At 33.4% G+C, this 23,607-nt stretch overlaps 2 pseudogenes; both read left to right on the top strand.

The window, feature by feature from the left end:
* Nucleotides 1-272: 272 nt before the first annotated feature.
* Nucleotides 273-6,144, top strand: LOC149542755 (putative inactive receptor kinase At5g10020; annotated as a pseudogene).
* Nucleotides 6,145-8,177: 2,033 nt separating this feature from the next.
* Nucleotides 8,178-9,677, top strand: LOC149542754 (cullin-1-like; annotated as a pseudogene).
* Nucleotides 9,678-23,607: the final 13,930 nt, after the last annotated feature.

Raw genomic sequence — 23,607 nt, 5'->3', positions numbered from 1 at the left:
TGTTGCATACTAGGCCAAATTAGGTGTTTCATGGTCTAGAAGGGTAGAATGGGAAAATTGGAGTTTTAAGGCCATGTTTAGGTTTTTTAAGTCCTATTTGGACATAATGAAATTTTCCATGGATTTTTGTACAAGTTTGAGGGCTTAACTCTAGAAATTGTAAAAGTTGCTCAATTGTTGTGAATGTTATCAATGACAACATTGACAACTTTTCTTACATTTTGAGCAACTTTGTCAAGAGAGTATTTTAATTGTCTAAAATATTTAGTAGCATGGGTGGAAAGCCTATATGGGGCCATTCTCAACCTATTCAATGGGGTTGGAGAAGTTTTGCATTATACTGTACGAACTATACAATAAGTTTAGAAGATAGTAGTTTTAAGCTTTTGAGTTATTTGGCAAACACATGGATTAGATTTGGATCTTTTTGTGTTGGAATAGTTAGTATAGGTTCATTAAAGATTCCTTATAGTTCTAGTTTGTTATTTTATCAGGTTTTTTGTTCTTGGATTAAATATTTTGTTTTCCTTCAGTCAATTGGTCTAAGCCAGGTTGTTTGTACACTTGTACATTTGACCAAAATTTTTGACCAAAATTTTTGACCATCTATTCAAATGTTTTAGATTGGTCGGAATATGGAAGGAAAAATATCTTCTTTTTTTTAAATTGATGCCCGTGTTGGTCGAAATTTCGACCAACACAAGCTTACAATGTTAAAATGAAAAAGGGCAATTTCTTATTTCATTGTTATGTTTAACACGGATAATAAAAAAGGGCAAGGTAGTGTTCATTTTTTTTTCACACACGCGACTGCAGGGGGCGAGAGTTTCACGCAAGGTCAACAAGAGAGGAGAAAGGAGGTAAGAATCAACCACCCTATAGTTTATGGCCACCAAGATCATCTATTCGGAATGCATTAGGTTTATCAACATGTTTTTTCTCTATTGGATCTAACAACATTAGGTAAAACAAATGGTAATTTTTTGGATGCACTTTTTGTAGAGGATACTTTGGCTCTAAAGGAATTGGATCTCGACCACAACAGCCTTTCAAGTAAGTAAAATTAATTTATTACTCAGTGTATGGAGGATTTTTTTCCTAGTTAGTCTAAGGTTTGCTTCATAGTTTTAAATACACCAACCTACATCTTTAATATATTTATTTGGAAGTATTTTGAGGGAATGAAACAATTTGAACTACAAAATTTGTTAGCTAATCTTTTTATTTGATTAATTAAGACTTATTTGTATTGTAGTGTAATGTTTGTAGAAAAGCATAGGATATGTTGTATTTTTGCCAAGTTTGGGAGTTTTTGTGATTCTAATGCTGTAATAAATTTTAGAAAATAATATCACTTATGCATAGAATCGCATAACTGAATTTGACGCAAAGTAGCATGGAAACCATAGTTAGCAACTATTATATTGTGATAGTTAGCATTGAAGTTTGTCAAACAGAGTTTGCATTATGAAGCAAAGATGACCAGGATATTTGATGTGGGCAACCAGAGGTTTGGTCTTCCATAGAACTACAGTTACCTTGATACTGTTAGAGACCATCCTATATCTTTTTTTGTTTGGAGATTTTTCTTATTCATCCACATAGCTTTTTGTATTCTTTGTAAGTTTAGCAACATGTCTTTTATGAGTCTGTTCATGTGCAAGATATTCCTCTCTGCATGCTTTTGTTTAATTTTCTTGAAGTCAAATTACATATAAACACATAGCTTGAGTGAAAATGCAAATGGTGAATTGTTCAATGCCGGTGAACCCATGCCTTCATTTCTTTATTCCATAATGTCTTCACTAGAAGCCTTCATGCCTTTATCACTAGGAGCTTTACTTTCCTATCATTTCTTTATTCCATATTGTCTTATTATTCATGTGAGTAGTGTTACTGCTATATAATTTTTGTTGAAAATAAGCATGCAGGTAAAAATGATTAAAAGCAATTAGCTCTATTTGTTTTAAATTTTCAAAACGTGTTGTTTGCCATTTTTGTTTCTGTATCTGACAATCGTGCTTGCTAAATGGTATGGTTTTTGGTTATTTCTTCCTGAATTATTCTCTCTAATCAATAGTTTGATTGTCTTGATTATTGAATACCAACCCTAATTCATGCATTAAGGACAACATATAGTTGTTGTTTGTGTTGGTCATAGCCTATGCATAATTGGAGGGCATTGATAGTGGAATTGCCAATAAATCAAGGCATAATCCTTAATTTATCCATTAGTGAAAGCCTTTTCAAACATTTTACTGAATGCCATCTTAGAGTACCTACATTTCAAATTTAGTTGTATTTTCAATTTCAGTTTAAGTTTCATGCGTAGTGTGCAAATTCACAATATCTAGGTAGGCGTGTAATTCTTCTTGTTTTTATAGGGAGTTGTGTCAAACCCAGTAGCACTTGGGTTCTTGGTTAGAGTACTATTAATTACTCGCTCATATTGATCATAGTGATAAGACACTTAGGCTTCTGATGTGATTTCTCTTATGGTGTGGTTTGTATTATTGATGCCTTTATGTGTCTGCCCTGCATATAAATCCAATCTCAAAGGAATTTTTGAATAGAAACATTGGAAAGAAATTGTCTCTATCATTGACATTGCAAAGTTCTTACGTGATCAATGGCTAGAATTTTTTAGAACTGTATGTGTTATATTAATTTTTAGGTTCACTAACTAATATGATAGACAAAGGAGATTTCAGATATCTTATATTGTAGATTATTTTTTCCGTAGCTTCCTAATTCATTATGATTTGTTAATATTGTAGGTTCCATGAGCATGATCACATCAAAATCCCTTAGCATTCTCAATCTTTCCTCAAATCTACTATCTGGTGTATTGCCACAAAAAATTGGTAGTTGTGCAGTTGTGGATTTGAGTGACAACAGTTTATCTGGGAGTTTGTCTCTGACATGGGGGAATGATTTGGAAATGATTGATCTAAGTTAGAATTCATTTACAGGGTCCTTGCCTAATCATACTTCCCATTTTTAAGATTGATCCATCTAAATTTATCACACAATGCCTTAGTGGGTCCTCTTCCTCTTGTGCTAGGGACATATTCCAGGATTAGAACTATTGACCTTGGCTTCAACCTACTAAATGGGCCTCTTTTGACAAACCTTTTTACTTCATTGACCTTGGCAGATTTACATTTGTCTAGAAATAACTTTACAGGGAGAATCCCTCTATAGGATATTCAACCAATTAGTCCTGCCACATTACGGGTAGTGAATCAATATTCACCCTTGGAATCATTGGATCTATCATACAACCAACTAAATAGTTTCATTCCCCGAGAAATTGGTGCCATTGACAGTCTCAGGTCACTAAATTTGGTAGGAAATCAATTTTCTGGTATGATACCAAGTGAAGTTAGTAAGCTTTATGCTTTGACGAATCTTAACCTTTGTTGCAACCAATTAACAGGGAAAATACCAAACAAGATATCTACCAATCTAAAAGCATTGAATCTATCTTATAATGACTTGTCAGGTTATGTTTCGCAAAACTTGAGTAAGTTCCCTTATTCCTCATTTTTTCCAGGCAATGTTCATTTGTTTTTTCCTTTGGTTTCTGGCTTACCTGGTGGCATACCTGAATTCAATGGTAGGGGGAGACATGAGAAGGGCCTTGGAGTAGATATTAAAGCAATAATAATTGGAGTGTGTATTGCTGGATCTGCCCTACTTGTTGGTCTTGCTTTGTTTCTGTACTACAGTAGAAACTCTTCCACACAACACTTAAGTAGATATGTTGACTTTTGTAAGAAAGTTAATACAAAAGAAAAAAATAGAGGACAACCATCTAATGCTGGGTATTATGAATTTCATAAAGATGTGGATCCTTCACCTCCAGTGCCCTTGAAAATTTCAGCTAATAATTTGCTAGCTCCTGATAAGAGGCTTATAGCTGCTGAACCCAAAGGACTCACCATTGTAGTTGTAGTACAAGAAAATTCAAATGTTAAAGCCAAGGGTATTGAATATGTGAAGACTAGTAGCACAGATATTTCTTCTTCCTCAGAGCACCCTATTATCTTGAATTTTCAATCGCTTGATCGATTGGCTAGGGATCTCTTCTTTCTAGATAATACATTATCATTCATAGCTGAGGAGCTATCTCGTGCATGTGTTGAGGTTTTGGGGAGAAGCAATCATGGTACCTCTTATAAAGCCACTCTAGACAATTGACATGTTTTGAGAGTGAAGTGGCTGAAGGAGGGCTTGGCTAAGAACAAAAAGGAATTTGTCACGGAAGCAAAGAAGTTTGCAAACATAAGGCATCCAAATCTAGTTTCTTTGAGGGGTTATTATTGGGGACAAAGGGAGCATGAAAAACTTATTTTATCAGGTTATATGAGTGTAGAAAATCTAGCAAGTCATATCCATGGTACGACCTTCCACTTCCTTTGGATTTTCTTTGCTTAATTCATTGATATGGTTTGAATTATGGAATGCTCCTTGCACAAACTAGCTGTTGAATCCTTACAACCTCATTTTCTATGAAATATTAATGTTCCCTTAGTTTCAAAAATTTTCTATTATAACTCTAAAGCATATCTTGAAATCTAATACACAATGATAGAGTATTAGTAATAAGTTAAGGAACTTATGCTGACTGTAGAGATATGGGCAGAACTCACAGTCAATGAGGACTTGATGGTAATGTGCCATAAATTTCTAGCTAGGAAGATACATTTGCAAGCAAAATATAATTTATTTTTTGTTGATCTATTCTACATATATTTTTTAATCCATTATTGCAGATAGATTTCCATTCAATCTGTACTATACAAAAGTAAGATGAGGCAAGTTTGTACCAATTTTAATTTTAAAACAAAAGGCTAATGCCTATATAGATTAATATTAAAATAAGAGTTTACAGAAAATGCCACAAAGGCAGAAGAAATTAGTAGAGAGCAGAACTGGAAAAGGAAGGACTGATCACTAAAAGAGAAGAGCCTAATCTACAACTACCCTAAACCAAGTAAAAGGAATACCTCACCAAAATATACATAGTCAAATATCAGAAATTAGTAAACAAATTTGACCTTTACACTCCAAAAAGTCAGTGATGCAAAGAAGAAATGATTATCATTATGATGTCTTCAAATCTGTAATAGTTCTAAAGCATGAAACTATGAGATTTTACATGCTTCCTTCAAAAGGTGTGACTCCAAAACAAAGACATGACTTAGAAATCACCATAGAAAGACATATATTCCAAATTTTGCATCATCAGATCAATGATAACATGAGTCCAACTATGCACAAAGAAGTTTAAATAACACCATTCGGGAAAAAATACTTCAATCACATTGATTAAAGAGTGATTTGAAGGCTACAATAAAAATAAAAAATATATTACATTTTATTAAAATAATACATCATAGTGGATTGAATGAAAATATAAGAATTAAAACTAATTTTGCATATTGAGCTCTTGTATGAGAGTTTACAGTGTTGCATTTACTTCCAACTTTGTTGATAATGTAGGAGAAAAGCTAGACTAAAGTTGATTTTACAATTCAAATTTTTTCCTAACAGTGATATTAGATCGGATTCTGATGGGCTAGAGGAATTACAATCCTAGTGATCTGAATGGCATGTCAATGTCATGAAAAGACTTACGATCAGTATAGCATTTCTCTAAAATAACTTATCAATTTTACACATATTCAAGCTGACATAAATATTATTGCGATAAATTCTTCGAATTGCTTTTTTTCCCAAATTTTCTCCATTAACCTGGTTTACCTTGGTCAAACCAAGAATTATCTAAAATTTGGGCATAATTCTTAACAAGAAATATAATAGTCAAAATGTGCTACAGGCTCATATAAAGCAAGGCGTATACAACATCCTTGGAAGTCACATGAAAATAGCAGTGATGACGATGAGAATGATTGTCATCTTAGCCAGAAAGGAAGGCAACATGGTGGGGTTGAGAATAGTATGAAACTTCATTCAAATGAGGATGCCATTGGAAAGTGTGATGATGGAGAGAATCCAAGGAATACAACTGTCTCAAACAGCCCTCATCCTAAAAGAGATGGCAACAGTGCACTGTTATATGGAAGCCAAAACTTGTACCCCTATCTTATGGTAGACCATTTTTCCTTGCTAGAATAATGATGTAGATAAACTTGAAAATATTTGAGAACTATTTGTTTTGTATTCCACATCATGTATTTGTACTCAATATATCCATTAATTATTAACCTTGTTCTTAATTATAATTTTAATGGCCGGTAAATATTGGATCTGGTGTTAGCATCTTGAGAGTGGACTCTCCAAACAAGTTTCAACGTGTTGGTGGAACAAGCCTTGGTGGAAGGTGGTTTTCTCTTTATAATTGAATTCTAAATGAACATCATCTAAATTTGTCTTGACTAGCATTACATTTAGCATTCCTATGTGTGGAGATGGTGTCATGTTAGGTGTTCATTTGTTAAAAATGCTAGGTACTATAGAAATAAACCTTCGTTGAGTTTAATGTGATTTCAATAAAAAAGATAGATTAAAAGCTTGAGGGACTTCAAGAATAGGTTTAGTATCCCATTCATCATGCTACTTTTATTGACTTTAGTTGGTTTGTATTGTAATTATGTATTGTATGCCATATATCTTCTAATAAGTGGCGTTTCCTAAGATTTTGATCCAAGAAGCACTAGTTAAGCTGAAAAATTATGTTTGGAAGTTTATATTTTCCTATCTTTTTTGTTCATCATGCTTCGTTTCTACAGATAATTGTAAATTATATCTCAATGTCATGGCTTGCTTGTTCACAAAGCAGCAAAACCAGAATATGATTACCATATAGATGAGGTCATATACTTTTTAGCATTTCAATAGTTTATTCATGTGTTTGATATGGAAGTTGGTGTTGTAGCTGCTCTATATGCAAATGTTGGATATTCTCAGTCTAATATATTTATTGCTTTGGCTCACCGAGGATGCAATTCCACAGCCCTCTTTAATCATTGTATATTTCAGTGGAAATGATTCTATGGGTCCTCACCCCTCAGGATTAGGTCCTCATGTACAACTTCCTGAATACATTGAGAACATTAAGAGAATGGCAACCTATCTCCAGGTACAATTTTTGTCAGTATTCTATGTTTGGATTTCTTCAATATCGTTCAAAAGATACAGATATTTCAATTTTTATGATGACAATTATCTAATTTGAGTTTGGGGTAAACAAATCAAGACCTCTCAGAGTCGACACGCTTGATTTTTTGAAGTTGCCCACCTGTTAATGAAGATTTGGTTAGTAGTGCTTCAAGGTACTATTCTTCTTGTGTGTGTGTAATGGTTCACAATTTCATGATTCTATAATCTACCTATTTGGCCTAACTTTTTTGGATTCTATAGTGGTATTTTTGCTACGGACAAATGAATTGTGTCATCAGTATTCTGAAGCCTGTGTGCAAGTCTACAAAGAGATGGGTATCAAGGTTATAGATCTCTAGTCAACCATACAAATAAGGCTAGATTGGTGAACTGCTTGCTTCACATGAGTTGACAAGAACCTAAATCTCTAACCATGTTTTCAATTGTATTGAGGAGATTTATGTATGAGGATGATGAACTATAGACATTTCCTACTAGAAACTTGCATGGAACCTTTTTTTGCATATAGTTGGAATAGCTGAGAACTTTAATATGAAGCTCATAGTCATTATTTCTTTTCTTCCAGGATCAAGCATATTTTATTATTTTCTCAAGATAATGTACTCTACTTTCTGTGAGATTTTCTGTTATGTTGAACATGCCTAATGTCATGTTTCAAGTCCTCATTTAAAATTGTTTATCAACACCTTTTATCTTCTCTTCATGTCTCTCTCTAATGTTAGGCTTTGTGAGGTTCACATTTGTTTGTTTAAAAGCTATGTTGTGGAATAAATACTGCTCACCCTAGATTGATTTTCTTATGAATATTTTTAAGGCATTCATACAGATAATATACTTCCTCAACATATCTTGATGTTGATTGGTTTTGATGCTTTCATGAACTGGTCAGTATAACTATAAATATCCAATATTGTTGCTCTATTTTGTATCTTCATATTGTTTTTCACCTATTTATCATATATATGGTAGTAGGATTGATATTTATGAGTAGATTAAATATGTTAAATATCATTAGCAATTTTGGAACAATGTTTTCCCTTTTACAGGTCTACCAAGAAATTAGGAATAATGTAAAGGATGTAGTGATAAATCTGGTATATTTCTAAAAATGTTGATAATTTGTCAACAGCTCTTTAGAATTTTTAATAATTTTATTTATTTACTAAATATGTTCTTATCCACAAATGTTATCTCAGATTGATAAGGAACATGAAGGAGAACAAATTGATCGGGCTTTGTTGAAAAATGTTCTTGGCATCTTTGTAGAGATTGGGATGGGTAGCATGGAGTTCTATGAAAAGGATTTCGAAGTACCCATGTTGGAAGACACTGCTTCTTACTATTCTCAAAAGGCTTCCTCGTGGATTTTAGAGGATTCTTGTCCAGATTATATGCTCAAGGTCAGCACTGAAGGGGGAGTTAGGAAAGGAAACATGATTTGACAATTTTGCCTTCTATTATGAAAAGGCTCTTTAACTAAAAGTTAATGCATATCAATATTGTACTACAGGCTGAGGAATGTTTGAAGTGAGAAAAAGAGACAGTTGCCCATTATCTGCATTCTAGTAGTGAACAGGAATTTTATAGAAGTAAGTCTTTATAAAATACACATTATCTCTATGAGAATCCGTGGATTCAGCCAACCATAAAAATGTTGCTAATAAATAGACATGAAAATCAACTTGCTTGTTTTAGAATTTAGATGTTCAAGTTTTGATATTGTACTTCCCAAGGCTTTTAGGAATGTCTAGGGCTCGCATTAATAGTTTTCTGAAGCCAAAATTCAAAATCAGATGAAAAGGTTTCATTTTTGTGTTCTTTTTTACAGAAAGTACAAAATGAATTACTATCTCAGTATGAGAGTCAACTATTGGAGAAGGAACATTCAGGTTGCCATGCATTGCTAAGAGATGACAAGGTATTATTTTGGTCTATGAGTTTTAATATTGCTACTTGTGTGGGAGTTGCGACCATGCTTTTTAGTATTTTTGTTGCTTACAATCTTCTACTGTTTCTGACTTTTGGTGCAGGTGGATGATCTTTCAAGGATGTATAGATTATTTTGTAGGATACCTAAAGGATTGGAACTTGTGGCTCAAATTTTCAAGTAGGTATAAATATTAATTAGAAATCTGCTAAGCCGTTCAGTTCCAAATTCACAAGATTTTTTTGGAGATGAAAGCAAATCTCTTTGATTTCATTGTGGTTTGGTTTCTCATTATGCATCTCTTTTCTATAGCATGTAACTAGTGAGGGAACATCATTAGTTAAGCATGCAGAAGACGTAGCCACCAATAAAAAGGTAATTTTTAGCTCTATCTAGTTTGATGTCATAAGTCCATTACCGGACTAATTCCAATGATTTTAGTTTAAATTAGATTTTAGGGTTTCATTGTTTAAGGTCCTGACTAATCTTTGTTCCACTTTACATTGGATTCCAGGCAGAAAAGAAGGACATGGTCGGTGCACAGGAGCAGGTAGAGACTTGTCTGTGTCTTTTATTAACTATGGCTACTTACAAAACATAGTATATTACATGACATTTATGATTTAAAATTTTATATATTGTAGCATGGATTTTGTTCATTTAAAGAAATGCATGAGTAAGATAGCTTGGCATGTGGAAGCACTAACTTCCAAATAAGTATTCTTCTCCTCAAAATATTTCCTTTTCAATTGATGATAAACACTTTCTTTGCCTTCATAAAATCTGACCATACATATTTGATGCAGTCTCTTTGCACTTCTCTTAAAACTCTACATTTAAATTTCTCCATAAATTTAATGTAGAAATCCTTAAATCTGTCCATAACTTGTTTGAAGATCTACTAAAAATTTCCTTCAGATCTACTATATCCCTCTTTTAGGCCTAAATATAAACTTGCTCAAACTTATTTACAAATCATTTTACATCTGCGTTAATTCTTCCTCACAAACTTGCTACCAACTCTTCATTAATTTGCCACATTTTTCATATTTAGATCTGCTTACTTCCTCTTGTCCTCAAGTATTGAATAATTGCATTTTTCCTTAAATAGATTTTCTCAGACTCATTAATATGTGCCAATCCTTCACATATATTTGTGTTGCATATCCTTTCTCCATCTACTCTTTTTTCTAGTCTAAAATAGTTGATATTTAGTTCCACGTCTTTAACATCTAATTGTGTCACTTCAATTGCCAAGGGAGGCAACTCTATGAGGGATGACATGTTAAAGGAAGATGACTTTTCAAAAGTGTCAGCCATATTCCTTGAATCCCAGCATTGTACAGTCTATGAGTGAAGTCAAAACGTCAATCGTAAAATAATTGTTACACATTTCATATTGGCACGTTGTGTGATATAAAAAATGTACTTTTTGCAAGTACATATCCAGTCCTTGAGGGGAAGAATATTTGAGAATATACTGAGCCTACAATTTGTTATCTTTCAATATGGCATTGTTTATAAGTTATACACCACAGGAAAGGATACTTCTCTTACAGTAAGTCCTTGTTAACTAATTTGTGCCTCTTTATCTGAGTATTTTTAAAAAAAAAATTATAGTTTATAAGCATGCAATTTCGTTGGTATTTCATTTGCATTTTTTTTTTCAATCATTTCCTTTGTTCAGAATCCATATCAGCACTCAAAAATAACTGGGCATCATTCTACGGTCATTACTCTTTTTACTCTTTGTTCCTTTATGTATTTATACCAAGTTGATTTTCCTTATTACAATGCTTAGCTATTATTTGCAAAAAAAAAACAGTCATTATAGCTGTATTTAAATCCTCCCTGGCTCCATGGTCTTGCTTAATTTTTGTTCTCCTTGATTCCAACATTAGTTTTAATTGTTGTGAACACAATGGTAAATACTTATGCATTATGTTTTCATACCCTCATTTAGCATAGAATTTTGTGTGAGGTACTACTATAACATGAGGGTTATCACATTTAGATGATCCATGCTATCTAAAATGTTTTAATAAATTTCTTGGTAGGTTATGGTCTATCATGGATTGTCCTAGTTGGGCTGATAATACTATTTAAGGTTCGCAGTGTAACTTTGGCACTCTAAAGAGGCTAATATTTTTCTCATTAAGACTTCAACTACATCTATTTTAGAAAAGCTTTGTTTGTAGTGGATATGCAGATAGAGTAGAGTTTAATTAAATTGTATTTTTCATCTAGGTTTTCACATTCAGCCAGAAAGTATCTGTGAACTTCCAGCTACTACTAAGGTTCATACAAGGCATTACTTTTTTGTCAGTTTTGATTGGTCTTGTAATTGTGGTTCTTTTGACTAGCTTATCATTACCGGACCTCTTCGCATGTCCTTAATGTGCTTTCTTACTTTGGCTTGAGTATTAGATTAATTTATTTCCCATAAAAAAATTGTGCAAGATGTAAAATTCTTTTTGTTTTCTTGTCTGTAACCTTTGGTTTGAAAAATAGCATATGAGTGTGATATTGCATGATGTTCTAGTTTTTAAAGGTTCCCTTAAGTTCATTATTCTAGGTTTTGAAAAATTATAGAGGTTATTGTACCCTTTCAAAAGTACTATCTATCTTGTTTCCTTGGTGTTTTCTCTGCTCAAGAACTGTAGAATGATTTAGATCTCATTATCCAATCTTGAAAGAGTGCTTTATATTACTAGCTAAAATGGATGATTTTGTGGGTGAAAAATAGCATGCTGCATGAAATGTCTTCTCTAAGGATTTTCCACAGAACTTCTTAGAAACATACTCCACAGGAAGAAATTGAGAATGGCTCGGAAAAGCCATCTAATTCTAATTTTCCTTCAATAGAAATCGCTGATTCTATGTGTGTTTGGAATAATATATATGTTTGCAACACATTGCCTATTGGCAGTATGATCAACTGCATATTAAAGTAGTAAGGCAATTGATGTTTGTATTGGCATATTAATGTTATCGGGCTCATTACTTGTATTTTTATTGGGCTCATTACTTGTATTGAGATCAGGCTCATTACTTATAAATAGTTTGTCTTAACTAATGGACAGTTGGCCATGCCACCGAAGAGGCATGACTCTACAAGGGTCATGACTCTCCATGATTTTAGTTAGCTCATCTAGTTGTATCAATATACAGGAAGGAAACACAAGTGCAACTTCTATATAGCCTATTCTTCCAATAATGGGTTATGATCACAATAGCATCAATCGATAGGAAGGATCTGCCTCTATAACCAGTGGCTATCTTTCTAGATCCAACCAAGACGTGTGCTTATATGGAAGGTATCAAGCTATGCAGTATTTTACTATCACCATGCAAAGCTTGATCTTTGTATTGCCTTGTTTTAGGTTTAAGCTCTATATGACCAGTTTATGACATTTCTTTGAGGCATTCTATAAAACAGTTCACATGCCTTACCTATGATTTGACATTTTAGAGGTAAAAACTTAATATCTAACATCTTAGATTCTGAGGGTGGATAATATTCAAGGATAGAGATCAATATACTGGGAAGATAAAATGCTATTATATCAAATATTTGAAAAACAATGCATGTAAAAGTTTACAACAAGTAAAATATTAAGGAAATTTACAACATCCACTAAGCATTACTACTAATTTGTGATTCTAGTGATGCTTATGTTTAAGGTAAACTACTTACTATATACTTGTTTGTCAAGGAGCTATATTTGTTGTAGGTTACACTCTTTATATTTTTTAGTGCTTTGCACTAATACTTGGAATTTTCAAAAGAGATCTGGTAGCTTTCTTTGGAAGCTATCAAAGACCTTGAGGCCTATGTGAAGCACAGTTATGTTAAATGCCATTAGGAAGCAATTTATTAATTCTAGGATTGTATCTTTAATGTTTGATCTCTTATCACTACTGAAGCTTAGGTTTATGTTGTACTCTAACTATTTCTGAATGTGTAATTCATATTTGATCTGATCCATGTTCATGTCTAGGTTGCATGATTTTTGTAGGGATTCTATCTTTTGCAGGCAAGATTTTAGTTGACGAGCAAGTGGCAGGCAAGGCTAGGATGTCTATTTCAGAGAAGGCTTCCATTGAAATCAGTGCTGAAGTTCCAAAATATGTATGTAGGTGATTATCCTTAATACTCTTGACTTTAGTAGTAGCTGACAACATATTTTCATTGTATATGCCATGGGATTTTCTCTTCACATCAGACACCCTTGTAACAAGAAAACCATTGGCAAAGCAGGATACAAGTTGGAGGGAGCACTTGAGAAATTAAGTATTGATGTTGCTGGAAAAGTTGCATTAGACTCTAGTCTATCCATAGGTGGCTTTGCAAATTCCTTGCTTTAGCATGGCACATCTTTTGTTTATGGAGTTGATGTAGGCTATGGGCAGTTGAATTAAAGCATTAGTTTGACAGAATACATGCACATTTCTACAGTAAATATATTCAATTTCATTTTCCCTTTGTTATTAGGAAGTCACATCAAATTTATGCAACTGTTGGACAATGTGATGTCTTACAAGTTAGCATCATATGTTTTATGATTACTTTGTTATTATTTTGATATTTGGATTGTCTTAAGACTCATGTAGCTACAAGGATACAATTTTAAGATATAAATTGACAAACCTTGTGGAAGAGATGCATGTCTTCAACTTTGCCTCGTTGATTCAAATTTTGTATGTACATTACTAGAAAAACCTAATGAACTTCTAAACTATGGTTCTTGTCAGAATCCAAAGAGTTTCCACATGTTGCCTCCTTGGAAGTTTAAATGGATAGTAGGATTAGGAAGGATTAGTTACAACAATAAAAAGAAAAGATGGAAATTATTTAATATTGGTACCCCAAATTTGTGTGGTCATAACTCCTAGTCCATTGGGTGAAAATTGAATTTATTTGGTATCAAAAAAAGTTAAAATGAAGAATTGTATTGGGTGAAAATTGAATTCATTGGATATTACAAAGATCTAAAACACATAATTTTTACCATTATATTTAATTTTTAATTTTTAATTTTTTTTTTAAATTTTTTTTTACCATAATTGGTCAAAATTTTGACCAACAATGGACACAAATAAGGAAATAAGAGTTCAAGCTGGACTAAGAAAATTGATGAACCTCTCATTAGTAAGTCGACCTTTTTAAAGTCAAAATTTCAACGGAAAATTAGTGTGACAAAAAAAATCGACGAAAAAAGATTGACGACAATTTTAGTTGTCTATGCGACCTTTTCTCATTGAAATTTAGGGCTAAATTTACTATTGGTACAAATGGGGTCATAGGGCCATTTCCCACCATATGCTTTGTATAGATTCTTTTAGGAATTGGAACATGACTCCATGTACATTCTGTACAGTGGAGATGGGGCCCTAGAAAGTGGAGGAGCTATTTATGCAGTGATGCCCTTGGCAAGTCCTAGTAACTTGGTTAGGGATCATAGAGCAGAGTAGTGGATTTGGAGAGGTTGAACATGATTGATACTTAAACATGAGATTGGGAGATTCTTGAAGGTGTTGTGGAGTAACCCCAAACCAAATGGAAAGCTGTGGTGGAATTTTGAGAGTGGAAAAAATTGTTCTTGTATGTGATTGCTGAAAAAACACTTAAAACCCTTAATTTAAGGTTGATTTTGTGCTAGCACTCTAAGGACAGGTTGATGTCCTTAGACCCTCAAAATCTTTAAGAACTCTTAAAGGGTATCTAGAATGGCTATTTTTTTAGCCCTTGTTAAGGATATTTAGAGGTTATTTGAGTTTTTCCGCAATTGGAGGGCTAATTCTTGTAGCCCTATTTCTAGCCTTTGGATGCATTTTTGCTCCTAAATTGGAACTTGATTAGGATTTCAAGATTTATTTTTATTAAGGACCTTAAAAGGAGTCTAAAACCATTCCTAGATTACCATATAACTATTTGGGAGGTCTAATGATCACTCAGAGGTTACTTGTGTTGATAGGAGTTAGTAGCAAGTTTGTTCTACCTTATTGAAGTGCATCCAATTGAATGGGCAGGACCTATTGATTAGAGTTGTAAGGAGAATATGGTGAGTAGAATCCCTATTAGGTCAAGTGTAAGACCTAAGGATACCATAGGAGAGCTTGGGGTTTAATAGTAAGATTATGTGTCACATCATAGTGTTATCAGAGCAAGTTAAAGACTTAGGAAAAAGTGGTGTATGTTTGCAGCTATTGGAGAGTAAGTGAATGAGTCTAGCATGGTGACTAATGCAGAGTTAGTGAAAGAAGTTGATGAGAAAAAGAAGAAGAATGGACTCCTTAAGTAGCCTTGGAAGAGGTGAAGACAAAATTAGAGGAAGTTGTTGATGTAGCTAAAAGGAAGGAAGAAGAAGACAATAAGAAGGATAAGGAGGTAGCAAAAGAGGATGCGGTACCTAAACTTGACCATGTCTTGAATGAAGAGCCCTTCTTGAAGGCTATCAAAGCCCTAGGAGGAAAAACATTGGAAGGTGTGCCAATTTTTAGTGGAAAGATGGACATTGATGTAGTAATGGATTACTTAGATGGCATGGAGAACCATTTTGAGTGTGAAGGGGTATTAGAGGCATAGAAGGTCAAAGTGGCTATGTCAAGACTCAGAGGCTCAGCATTAACATGGTGCAAGTATCTACAAGATGAGAGAATCAACATGGGAAAGAATCCCATAGCCAATTGGAATGTAATGGTTACTTAGTTAAAGAAGAACTTCCTACCTGAAGACTTTGAGATCCAACTCCATAAAAGAAGGCAAGGAATGAAGAAAAAAGACCTAGATGTGACCTCTTGCATAGAATAATTTTAGAGATTGTGTCTTGGATCCAAGAAGCAAGAAGAGGAGCCAATAAAGGTTGCTAGATACTTGGGAGGTTTGAAGTGAAATATCCAAGAGGAGCTTAATTTGTGGGCATCTACCACTCTCCAAATGTGCCATCAACTAGCCCTAACGATGGAGGAAAAGAAAAAAAACAAAGGGGATTGCAACTTCAAAGACAAAAGCAAGGGAAGAAATTAGAGAGGACAAAGAGGAGGTTACCAAGGTAGAGGTAATGTGTAGAGGAATCAAGGTGAGAGCAATCTCACTAAGAAAACCAGTGAAGGAAATTATAGAGGAGATTATGGTAGAGGTAGGGGTAACCAAGGAGGCTCAAATAGAGGTAGAGGATCAAATAGGAATAGTTCTTACTTTGCCACTATGAAGTGCTACAACTATGGATAACTAGGCCATATAGCATATAGATGTCCTGATAAGTCTTCTTCTTCTAACCCTGAAAAGAGGATAGCACATGTTCAAGATGACAATTGCAGGGAGGATTTTGAAGTGGACCATATAGAGTCAGAAAAAGGGAGAGAATATTATGTTTAGAAGGGTGTTGATTAAAAAACCTACTCCTAATGAACCTAAGCATAGAAGAGCTTTATTTAGGATCTACTAATAATATAATATCAAAAGAGGAAGATAATAAGCTCAAGTTGATTAAGATACCTCATGTGAATCCTTATAAGGTGACTTGGCTCAATAAGGGTTAGTATAGTGCCTACCCCTAGTTTACATTTCTATTATCATTGATGAACTCTTTTAGGTCATTTCTATGCTTGTTGATTAGTAGCATTGTTTTGAGATTATCAGATATTGTTTCAGATTCAGTTGATTTATGATGAGATTACTTGGTACTCTATACTTCATGTATGCATGATGATTATTACAATGTTTTCAATTATTAATGATGATTAATTAGATGGATTATCATATGTGTTTTCTTATGGATACTTACCCCATACTACATGTGTATGGTGTGCATGTATGTTTTCTTTATGTATGGCATTTCTAATGTGGTTAAAGAAGGGAATTGTAGTCACCTACTAGTCGGGATCTACATGATGTACCACTTCCTACCATTGTCTATTTAACTTAGTATATATGTGTTTGTACATGCATGGATTTTATGCAGATTGTAGGTACTGAGTATCGACTTCCTTGAATTTCCAAGATGAGCATACCCTATCGCATTATCTCAATGGTAAGAGAGGGGAGATAAATTCTTAAGTCCAAATCCTAACCTTTAAACCCATTTGTCCTAGAAAATTAGGACAAGAATTTGAGTTGGTTACCTTTTGAATGTGTCGTATGACATTAATTCATGATTATAACCCTTTAGTTTGATTTTGTATGTGGTTTTCTATGATGGGTTTTCATATTTCGTCTTATGGGTCTTTGGTGGTTTTTATATTAATTAAGTCAAATTAAATGATTAAATTAATGATTTAAGTTAATGGAAAATTATTATGGTATTTTTAATATTTAATTATATTGAATTAATTGGGAAATTAATTAAATAAAAAGAATTAAATTTAAAGATAAAAGTTATAAGTTCAATTTTAGAACGTGATAATATTAATTTAATTTAATAATAATATATTTAGAGTTCATTTTTAAATAAATGCTAACTACTATTATTATTTAAGTTAATAAATATTCTATCAATTAATGTTTCAAAAATAAATTAAAAATTAAAAAAAAAAGGATATTAATTTATTAAAAAGTTTTAAGATTGCATAATGTGTGCATGAGATTGAAATTTAATAAATTAATTAAAAAGAGAAGTCAACTGAAATTTGTTACCTAAATATTTTACAGAGAGTTTAATTATATTAATTATTCAATAAGAGAGAGAGAGATTAGTCCTATTGAAAAATCAAATTTTCTCTCTCCCCGTACTTTTCTCTCACCACGTACTAAAATCTTTAGAAAGAAGTACGGGTTAAGGTTTTGGTTTGAGTTTCCACTCTCTCTCCTCCCATTTTTCTCTCTCCATGTACTAAAGGACTCTCTCTCCCCGTACTCAAACTTTTTAACCTAATTCTAACCCGAAATTAATTTCTAACTTCCAATTAATTGTCGGCTGGAAGTAAAGATTGAAAGATGCAATCTAAAACTGGTTCCTAACAGAGGTTTTGGAAATCATTACACAGGAAGAATGTGCAGTAAAAATGTCTATGGATAGCTACCAAAGCAGAATAGAGACGTAACTTTCAATCTCAGGCATAAAACCAAAGGCATACAATTAGAGATGATTATCAATTTTCAAAGACATCGCTTTGGCAATGCAATTAGGGAGATTTTCGAACATGGTTATGATGATCTTACAATCATTAATGAAGATCACATACAAAGATAACACTCGTTGCTCACAAGGATTGGAATGCAGTTATCATGTCTCTCACTTATGCATACAGTGAATGGAAAGCTTGTGGAATCATTAACCCAGAATGTAAGATTGTTTCTATTGGCAACTCCCATGACGGCTAGGCAGCATGCCAACATTCTATCTATTGATCCTAGTGAAGAGAAACCGACCCAAAACAACACAGTTGAAGTGATAATGATACAAAGATAAAGCCGCAAGCGAGGAAAGTTAGGAGCAGAGGAAATTTCCAAATGTTTGAGAAAATGTCCACATCCATCCTGCACGCAGTGAGGGAATACTGACGCTTGGCGTGGGTATATCTTACATATATACTCATAGATGGTGTTGAGATACAACCAACACAATAATGGTTTGAAGAATACATTAACAAGCCGCAAGTGGAGAGTGGAGCTTTTAAGTAATTCTCACTATGTTTGAAATATTGCTAGCATGAAATCAAAGGAGGATCATGTCATTTTAACACACTCCATTATTGATAAGTAGCCGTGCAGGATGAAATATTTCTCCAACCATTGAGAAATCAATGCTCTTAAACAGAGATTATAAAGTAACTCCCATCTTCCTAGCGTGCAGCCGGCTCATTGAAAACATCAGAATGCGTAGAATCTGTTTGACAGAATACCTCAGAGAGGCATAGCTACTCGATGACAATGATAATTGCTTAATAAAATCTAGTCTAGTGCAAAGCATGAAGCCATGGATGATGCAATGAATCCACCTGACATGATATTATTGCATTATGCATGAGCTGTTTGGAAAAATGGCAAATGAGAGTCAAAGAAATTTAAAACAGAACCACACAAGTTGTAAAGCATCTACAAAAAAATTTCTCCTCCATCTCAATTCAACAACGAATACTCATAATAGACTAAGAAGCTTCCAACTATAGCAGATTTTTGTTTGATGGAGAATTCTCATCCCAAGGCTAAAATCGGGTAGAAGAGAATGAAGGCATTGATGTGATTAAAAGAAGATATCGCCAACTTGCATTATCATTGCATCCAGATAAAAAGAAGCATCCCAAAGCAGAGGGTGCATTTAAGCTTGTGTCTGAGCTCTTTGTTTGACATTGAAGGGTGTGTTTGTTGCTCTGAATTGACCAAATCAATGACCTCTGATTTGCTATCTACCTTTCTTGGCCACAGTTGAAGGCATATAGATGTCTTTCAGACAGAGATAAACACATGTTGTTTGATGCTCATAGATCGAAGAATACCTGCAAAATTTGCTTGAAGAATTCTGGTGATCAAAATGGTAGATGTGAATCCTCGGTTCTTGGGGAGGTTAAGCCAGCACAGAAGCTTCCAGAGTATTTTGAATCATCAATTGACAAGAATGATCATCATAAGAAAAAAAAATCTGATGATGAGGAACTCCAAACATTCTGTGAGAGGGCAAGAGCAAGAGTTGATGCCTTGGCTCGGGCATGAAAAGAGAGAAAAACTAAACTGAAGGAGAAATTGAAGGTTTTGGAGGAAAACATTTTGTGGGTGTGTCATATTTGGGGGAATAAATGGGATCCAATAACATGAATAATAACAATCTGGTAAGTTTGGCACCAAACCAAGCGTGTGCAGCGTGCAAGCATCAAAGGAGGAAGTGCACGGCAGATTTCCCATTGGCACCATTTTTCCCTCCAGAGGAAGCGAGAAGATTTCAAGTAGTTCATAGGTGTATGGAGTGAGTAAAATGTTGAAGATACTGAACCAGCTAGATTCCTTTGAAGATAAGAAGATGGCAGTGAACTCCTTGTGTTGGGAAGCAGAGTGAAGGATCAGAGAGCCTGTCTATGGCAGCATGGCCTTTCGCAAACAACAGCAGGATTATTTTAGGAATGAGTTGCAGAAGAAGTCTAATGAGGTGGAGTTTTATAGAAAGCTTCTTCATTCACACAAGAGAATAAGAGGGATTCAAAACCCTGAAAAGGAAGAAGAAGAAGATTTCAATCATCATAACAACAACTCTTTGCTTCCTGCAACAATGGAGGTGCCTCACTACTATCATCCTCACTTTGTTGTACACCAACGTGCTATAAATTCAAATTTTGCAATATTAGAGGAGACCAGGGAACACATCTAACGAGGGATGGTAATTCAACGGATGTTTATGATTAGTTAATGTTAGATGAAAACTTAGGTATAGAAGGAAGAGGATCATGATTTATGTTTCTTAGCGAAAATGTGTGGAATTGGTTTTAGGAAAAAGTTGTCTTAGAATTTTATTGATGTATTTTGTAAAAATGTCAACTTTAGAGTTATCTCTAGTTTTGGTTTTTCTAACTGTAGTTAAGCTTTAAGGGTTAGAGTTGGTTACGAACCATCTTCAAGTAGTCCAAACTCCAACTTTTTGGGTAGTTACGAACTCGAAAAGTTGGTTATTCTAAATTGGCTATAAATTCTTGAAAATTTCATCTTACAGGGGACTTTTTGGACTTGGATAGAGAGGGGAAAACTTATGCTCTGATCACAAAACAATTTTTGGAAAGTATGTACAATTGTTGTTTTTGTGTAATCAGTTATTTCTTACTTTCTTGGTGCAAGGAAATAAAGGAAGTACATTTGAGTTCTCTGATTCTAAATCTAAATTGTTTAGAATGTTGATTCTCTTTGTAGTGAGCATTCTCACGGTATGGTGTAGATGTTTGTGAATCTATGGATCAACATTGTGCTAGTAATAGTTTTCAAGCGTAGATCTTGATTGTTGTTATTAGCGGTTTTAATTTAGTAGTTTGGGAAAGCCTTGAAGTCGTGTGGTGCATTCGTCATCATGAGCTTTCTCCCCTTTTAATTTTAATTTTATATCTATTTGAAAAGCTTCAAAATTATATCATACGAGGGAGCTGCCCCTCTAAACGCAAAGGAAGGCTGCATATCAAGGGCCTATCCAACTGTTGTGAACGGTTTGCCACACACTCCATTGGGCCAATTCTACTGTGACAAATATGTTTACCAACAAAATTAAATAAAGTTATTTTATAATTCATTAAATGTGTATGAAAAAGATAAAGAAAAGATAATAAAGAGTTAATGTCTAGTGAGCAAGGATTCCTCTTAGGTGATTGCACAATTAGTGCCCCGATTTAAGGAGAGAACTCCTTATCACCAATTGAGGGTTCATTTTTGAAGGATGGAAAAATTTTGGGAAGAAGGAACTTTTGGAAGAAAGAAGGTTTTGAGAGGAGAAATTTATCTCACAAACCTTTTTGGGCGTAGTGATTTAGCATCAAAGTCCAGGTAGATTCTTGTGATTAATTCACAAAGTTAATTACGTTATTTCTTTTCCTGTCTTCTTCATGTCTGTCAAATGGTGATCTGAATAATTCTTTCTGACGAGTGTTTTAATATTGTGAATTTCTGGTATGCATGTTGATTCTTTTTTATATGTAGAGATCGAAAAATCAATGAGAAATTGTCATTCCGTAGATGAAAGAAATTTGTATGGGAGGGTTTGAAATAAATGGAAATTTTTTAATTGGGAATTTGAATGGTTGACTATATTTTTCCTATCAGACTAAAATTGTAAATGTTTATAATATATATATATATATATTATAGAGGGGGGAATTTGTTTTTGTTTTTATTTTAAATAAACAAAATTATTTAAAAAAAAAAAAATGGGGAGGTGGGGCCGTGACACCCCCACCCCCCCAACCTTACCTTTCGACAGCTTTAAAAGTCGTAGTTGTTGCTCGTAGTAGTGCTACAACAGCAACAGTTAATGACTGATGCAGTTGTAGCACGGGTGCGGCAATAGCCACAGGTTTATGGTCGTAGCCATTAATTGAATGGCTGGCGGGCCTTTAAATGCTTATGTTATATGCAAATATTTTTAAGTTTGTTTTAAAAAAATTATTAAAAAATTAATTATTATTTAATTAATAATTTTTATTAATATTTATTAATTTAAATTATTATTTATTAATAATTTTATGATTAATTTTTATTAATATTTAAATAATTTTTATTAGTATTTGTAAGAATTTGCCTAAGGGCAAAATTCACCTAGGAACTAAGAACTCAAACACAAGCACACAGTAGACCAAAGAGAGAGTCTGATCAGAATGACAATGTATTCAACATGCCATCATTAATGTAATGTACAATGTAATGTAAAAGTACACTAGAAGTGCCTATATATAAAGGCCTCTGAGATACATCTAGAATGTCTCGTAATCAGCACCATGATAAGTCATACAACCAAGCATATGTCCACCAGATATGGTTTATCCTCCATTAAGCATGGAAGTAAGTGTGGTGATGAGAGGATAAGCCTGCAAAGGTGTGACACGTAAAACAGTGTTGTAGACACCATGTGCTAAAATAGAGTTGTATACTCCTGTGTTGTCTACATGACAACTCAAAAAGGTGCACAAACTCCTAAGTGTCTCACAAATAAAAATAATAAAATAATGCAAAATAATTAAATAATGCATTAACCTAAGTAAACTTAAGTAAGTGTAATAAGTAAATACTTATTTACACCAACAATATTTAATAATCTAATAAAAATTAATGAATGAAAATGTAGTTCCTTTTTAATAATTATTAATTAAATTTTAATTAATGATAGAAATTATTAGTGAAGTTTTAAATTTATTTAAATATTATTATTAATAATAATATTAGTTTTAATAAAATTGTAAATTATTTTATTTAGAAATCAATTACTTATTATTTCAATAATTTAAATAAATAATTACCCCTTAAATTATTTATATTAATTAACTTGTAATTCAAATAGGGGTATCTGTGCATTTTATTCCAAATATAAGAATTGGGTTATACTGTTAAGGGTTAAAATGCAAATCTTGTTTACTCGAAAACTTATACTGAAATGAAAATTGAAACCTTACTATAAACTGAAACTGTGTTTTCAAGATTAAACCAAACTACAACCTACATTGTTGTTGGTATGTTGTTTATGCTTTAGGTTTGGGTTGACCTAGCTTTGACCAATCTTAGGATGTTACTAGAGGCTTGGGGGTTCTGTGTTTGTGATGTCATGCTGATGTATTGATCTCAATCTTTTAAACTCAACCATGGTAATGTGTCTAGTATGCTCTATGATGAGTTTGTATGTATTGTTCATTATTGCTTTCCAGTGTTCTTGTGTGAAGCTGAGGTGAATGTATGACATATTTGAATTAACCATTTTGAGTCTTTGATTAGTATTTTTTGGGGATGCTTTCTAGTTGCTCATAGAGAACTGATGTGTTATTGTGATTAGCTTTTGATGCTTTCCAGTCACTTGTATAGGGCTAAGGTGAGATTTGTGATTCTTTGATTTATACTTTTATGAGTCTAGGAT

The sequence above is a fragment of the Cupressus sempervirens genome, chromosome 8 (genome assembly GCF_028749045.1).
Source record: "Cupressus sempervirens isolate cs-2001-9-10 chromosome 8, ASM2874904v1, whole genome shotgun sequence".
NCBI lineage: Eukaryota > Viridiplantae > Streptophyta > Pinopsida > Cupressales > Cupressaceae > Cupressus > Cupressus sempervirens.
This window is presented reverse-complemented; position numbering and strand designations above follow the sequence as displayed.